Genomic DNA, 6,568 nt, shown 5'->3' on the forward strand with positions numbered 1-6,568 from the left:
TCCAGTGAGATGTTGAAGATGTCCGTGAACAGAGGAGACAGCTGGTCTGCACAGTGCTTCAGGCAGGCTGGAGACACGGAGTCTGGCCCAGCAGCTTTGCGGGGGTTCTGTCTCTTGAAGAGCCTATTTACATCTCTTTCAAGGACAGAGAGAGGTGATGGTGGGGGGGATGTGGGGAGGGGGCACTGTAATGGTGAGAGGTGTACAGCCTCTATTGTGGTGGTGGTGGTGGGGGAGGGGCTGGTAGGCTGGAGCCGGTGTGAGGTGTGGTGGGGGGAGGTGTGAGAGCTGTCCAGGTGGTCTTCAAAGCGGCAGTAGAAGTCGTTGAGGTTGTTGGCAAGACGTCGATCGTTAGCAGCGGGGGGAGCTCTTGGCTTGTAGTTGGTGAGCTGCCTGAGCCCCCTCCAGACAGAAGCAGAGTCGTTAGAGGAGAACTGATGTTGGAGCTTCTTTGAGTACAGCTGTTTAGCATTCCTCACCGCCCTGCTGAACCTGTACTTGGCCTCTATGTACTCTGCTCTGTTGCCACTTTTGAAAGCCTTTTCCTTTTCAGACCTCAACTGTCCCAGTCTGGATGTGAACCAGAGCTTGTCATTATTATAAGTCACCCAGGTGCGTGTTGGTACACAGCAGTCCTCACAGAAGCTGATGTATGAGGTTACAGCTTCTGTGTACTCATCCAGACTGGTGGAAGCAGCCCTGAAGACATCCCAGTCAGTGCAGTCCAGACACGCCTTTAAGTCCTCTGCAGCTTCACTAGACCACTTCTTTGATGTCCTCACCACAGGTTTAGAAAGTTTTAGTTTCTGTCTGTAGGCAGGAATCAGGTGGACCATGTTGTGGTCGGAGTGTCCCAGTGCAGCGCGGCTGACGGCGTGATATGCGTTACTGACGGTAGTGTAACAGTGTAACATTAAAAGCATCACAGCGGGGTGCAGGAAGCAATAACAAGTGTATTAAAAACAAACTTTTTAAAGAAATTAAAGAACGTAAAGAAAACAAAAAAGCTAAAATAAAATGGAAAAAAATGCATTAAATAAATTTACAGTTTAGGAAATTTAATAGTTGTTTTTTATAATACGCGACAAAGAGATTTAAAACTGCTCAGAGTTTCAGCAGACCTACAGAGCTGAGGGAGGGTAAGGCAGGCAGAATCAACACAGGGATGAAACATTATATGTTCCTTTTTTTATATGAAAATGCAGTTAAAAGAATTTGTTTAGCAGTAAACAGGAAACCCAGTCCTTTTTGCACATTTAAAAAAAATACTGAAAAAATATTAGTTTACATTTTATCGGTATTGTCAAACATGTTTTGTTTGTAATATTCCAAACCGTTTATGTATTTGACAAATAGAAGCAGATCAATAGATTTATATACCTTGCAAATTTATTTTAAAAACATTACAAAAATGTATTCCTTTGTTTTATTAATCTTCTATTGATTTTTACAGTAGGGAAAAAATAACTTTGTGGGCTCATGAAGTTTAGAGGTTATTGCAATTAAAGAAAGTGTATTCACGTGAGAAAAGATGTGTTTCAGGAAAGCTGCACATCCAGATTTTAGCCTTCCTGTAAACAGAACCAAACATTTCTTCATTGGTAATAAATCGGTCACAAAACCAAGTCATCTGACATGCTGTGTCAGTACTGGAATGCTGTGGTGATTTCCCCTCATGCCTTTGTTGCCAGGTGTAACCAAGGAAAGGCAAAAATAAAAAAGCTTTACCTGCACAGAAGCATGTTGAAGGAAAGAAGATCTTATCTATTCATCCATTTACAATAATATCAGGGGTTGAGGAGTAGAATAAGCAGACAAGCCCAGACTTCCCCCTCAATAACTCATTTCATTGCTAAATATTTCCTGTGTAAAGTATGTTGCTGCTTCATTAATCTTCCACTTACTTTGACTGCTCTAACTCTGTGTGACATGTCTTTTTTGGGGGGTATGTCTCTACTAGTTTGCACAAAGAGACTGCTATCTTTTGCCATTCTTTTTAAAGCAGTTTGAGCTGAGTCAGATTGGATGGGGAGTGTCTGAACAACAGATTTAGGTCTGAACATTGACTAGGTCACTTTAATGTTTTAATATGCATTGAGAAACCATTCAATTGTAGCTCTAAAATGACCCTAACATAGCTCTATTTAGCGTCATTGTCCTGCTAGAGGAAACCTTCATCCCAGTGTCAAATCTTTTGCAGCCTCCAACCCATTTTCTTCCAAAATTGCTTTCTATTTAGCCCCACTCTTCTCCCCCAAAATACTGACCAACATCTCTGTCATCCTATGCAACTCTTATATTTCTGTCTTTTTCTTGCATACTCATCCCCCTGTAGGACAGAATGTATCAAACCTGTTGAAAAGCCTCAAATATAATTTATACATTTCAAACTACACAAATCTGTGGCTGTTATGGGAACCATTTTCTTTTTCATGCTTGTAAGTCCCCCCACATGAACCTTCATTTACTTGGTTAGGAGTCTGCAAGAACCAGTGGCTGTCCAAACCACTGGTCCAGGCTCTCCTCCCCAACAATATTAGGGACAAAAGATGAAGAGACACAAGCTCTATGCACTGAGAGACTAGCAAGGCGAAGATGGAGCTCTGGCCATCCAGGAACCGCAACAACTGATGGAAGAAAAAAAGTAAAACCTACTGTTCTAATACTCAAAAAGGTATTGTTATTTCTTATTATAAAAAAAAGCCCACAATAATTTGACTTGATGGAAAAACCTATCAAATGATAATAATAGCAATATTGTGTGAATCCTACTCCTGCAAATCTTAGCCATCTATAAATATCTACACTTCAGTAGCAATAGGCCCTCCTTCTGTCTCCTCCACCTCAGAAGCACCTCATGATGCAGCACCAGGATTAAAAGCTGAACCTGCTGACTGGTTATCTACTCTAACTGGTAAGGTATAAAGAGAGGTGAATCACAGAGGTTCATTTCAAGTTGAAAACAATTACATATGCCTGAAATGAAAGAACAAAGGTGTAATGAAAGCATTTAAAAGTCATTTCGTCACCTTTTTTTTTAGCAGTTACATTTCATATTTTATGTAAGTTGTGTAAATTACTTTCAGAAATTATTGGAATTTTTTATTTCTAATTTGTTCTACCTTTTCTTTCTTTTCTCTTTTCTTTTTGTTTTGGTTGATTGTTTGTCTAAATAAATGAAAAGAAAATGTCAAATACAAAGCTATTCATTCTCTTGTATGAATGTATGTAAACTGACAGTTTCCTGCAAAGCAAGGGTACATCCATGACCTGCCATCTTATCTGGAGTGCTGAACTGGTTAGGAACAGGATATCTGACGGGTTAGAAATGTAATGCTTACATTTGCGAGCCAAACTAACCTAATTGTACATTGCAGGGGCGCTGCCAGGAATTTGGGGCTCCATGAAAGACAATTTTATTGTTCCCCCCTCCCCCATAAATATTTGATGCAAGATTAAATGTTGCCATAAAGATGTACTGAAGTCCATTATGTACAGTTTCAATGTCTTTTTTAATTGTAAAATTCCGGCTTTGGAAATTTCTCTTAACATTCAAAACAGTTGAATATACATTCATTCACTAGACTGCAAACATTACAGTAGAATCCTGCATATGTTTTTGTTGTAGCTGCTTCCAAATTTAATTGCCTTTCAAGGGAATAACAAAGATCTGTAGACGTGTTTTAATGGCTCTAATTTAATCTCAATGTAGACATCTAACTGGACTATTTAGTACAGGCTGATGGAGGGTATTCAGTGTTGTTATCAACCTGCTTATGAATAAACTGGACTTGATTCAACTTTGTCTTGTTTGTCTCTGGTGTTTACCCCCATCCTGGGTGGAGAGAAAAAAAAGATGATGCCTGCATTGATTCAGTCTTCAACGTGAGAAGGAGGCACGTTGCAGCTTTATCAGATGCGGTAGTTATGTGGGTTTTTTTTTTTTTTTTAAGAATTGTCAGAAAACACTTCACGTGAACTGCATGAGCAGCACAGAAATTATTTATAAAATGTTTGGTTGAGGAAGTTTTGGGTGAAGAATAAATAAGGTGTGACCTCCTTTAGTGCGTGAAGAAATTTCTGGAACTTCTTTTGCCAATCCTTTCACAAGAACCACCACAAAGGTTTCAACAAAAACCTGTTTTTGTTGATGGTGTGACAGTGACGTTGCTTTTAATTGGTCTTGTGCTAACTGAGTGATTAGCTTGTATGCATTATTAACGTGTATTTTGCAGTATTGTACTCATGTTTTTTCCCTTTTAAATTAATTTTTTGGGGTGGTTGAGATCAGTTTTGGTTAAAAACAAAAACATAAAATGTGTTTAGTAAGGTAACGTGTGTACTGTAGTAAAATAAAATAAAGTAGTCAAAGAGACAGTTGACATATTAATTGAAGCTTTTGTTAAGTAAGCAGTTGAAAGAAATGACCAGATTTCTAAGAATGTGTTAAAGTATATAAACCAAGACTGAGTGTGTGTGAGTGGAATTGGGGGTAAGCCCTGTGGAACGCCACAGGAGAATTGAGGCGATAGAATTATTCAGAGTGAGTAAAAATGATTTGTTGGAGAGATTTTTTTTTTTTTTATTACTTTATTTTTAAATCTTTTTCAATTTTATACAATCAACAGGAACAAGAAAAGCTCTTGGGACAGTCTGGTATAGTGATGCAATTGTTAAAATTTTGTGTTGTTCAGTCTTTTGCCGCTGTTGTGAAAACTGTCCATTTTTCCCATTTGTCTTGACATCGCTCTTTCTGTGCGACAAAATCTCCATCTCAAAAGTTCTGTGCACAATTTCCTTCCAATCTTTTCTTGTAGGTGGGTCGGGGTACACCATTTTTTGGTAATGGCCTTTTTGCATGCTGCCAATAATATTTTTAACAGGTAAATATCATCTCTTAATACAATATTTCCAATAATGTGTCCTAAATACATAACTACACATGTTTGGGAAATAAAGTAACCTAATATCTTGACAATAACAGTATACAGGATATCGTTCCAAAATGGTACAATTTTAGGACATAACCAAAACACTTGTGAATGATTTACATTGACATCTCCACATTGTTGCCAACATGGCTGTACCCTGGACCTGTACTCGCTTAAAATTTCAGGTGTTATAAGAAATCGTATTACATTTTTCCAGCAGTGTTCTCTCCACATGAAAAATATCATCAGTTGTGTCTAAAATCTTCTTTTGCTGTATTTTATTTTGCTAACACAAATTTATTTTTGTATTATGGCAAGAGCAGTTTATTGTTCTAGCACTTTTCATGTAAAAGACCATTTAAAGTGCTTCACACAAAAAGCATCATAGCGGGGTGCAGGAAGCGATAACAAGTACATTAAAAACAAACTTAAAGATATCAAATTAAACAAATAAAAAAAAAAACCTAAAATAGATAAAATACAAAAAATAAAGTTCCATTTTAGCAAATTTAAGTTGTTTTCATGATAAGCAACGAATAGTTTTTAACACTGATTTAAAACTACTGAGAGTTTCAGCAGACCAGCAGAGCTGAGGGAGGGTAAGCAGGGGGAATAAAACCTTTCATGTTCCATTTTATTTATGAAAAGGAATAAAGATGCAGTGCAAAGAATTTGTTTAGTAGTAAACAGGAAGCCCAGTCCTTTTTCCAAATTTAAAAAAAAATATTGAAAAAAATATTTGTTTACATTTAACATATTGTCAAACATGTTTTGTTTGTATTATTCCAAACCGGTTATGTATTTGACAAATAGAAGCAGATCAATAGATTTAAGTAACTTGCAAATTTATTTAAAAAACAGTTTACAAAAATATATTCCCTTGTTTTATTTATCTTCTATTGAATTTTACTTAAATCATTTCCCATTAACAGTTAAGGTTGTTTACAGTGCTTTAAAAGAGATGATTTTTTTTCTTTTTCTTTTTCTTTTTTTTTTTTTAACTTGTCCTGTCCAGCATCATAGCAAGCAAAACGATAATCTGGTTGCTGCATCGTGCTGAACGAATTTGCCCTGCCAGGGGGAGGCCTATGGGTAAGGCTCCTCTTGATAATATGATTAATTTACTTATTTTGAATCACAGAATCTATGTAATCTTGCTGGACATGACCGGAGGGGACAGAAAAAGATGGAAAATAGCAAAAAGAGCAAAATGGTAAGAAGAAAGGAGACTAAAAGATCACAGACCGAAGGAAACAACCCTTCAGTCCACACCATCACCAGACAACTGTTACACCTGTACATGATCACACCAGAAAATTTCTCACAACTTTTTACTAAAAAAAAAAAAACAAACAGTCATTTAGAGTTCTTAAATAATAACCAAATCAAAAAGACAAACCACGAAAGCAGCACAACAGCGACCAGATACTAACTCACAGGAAAAATAAAAAGAAGAATTATCTCTTAGTATAAAAACACACTGGACAACTTAGTGACTGTCAGCATGCAGATCATGAGGAAGAGGAGTGACCAGTGATGAAGAGTGGTGAGTGAGATCGTGCAAATGTGACCAAGCCTCTATGGAGGTCAGAGGCAGACCAGGGCAGCCCGGGCCCTCAGCAGCAGCCCCGGAGGAC

This window comes from Melanotaenia boesemani, chromosome 17 (genome assembly GCF_017639745.1).
Source record: "Melanotaenia boesemani isolate fMelBoe1 chromosome 17, fMelBoe1.pri, whole genome shotgun sequence".
In the NCBI taxonomy this organism is placed as follows: domain Eukaryota; kingdom Metazoa; phylum Chordata; class Actinopteri; order Atheriniformes; family Melanotaeniidae; genus Melanotaenia; species Melanotaenia boesemani.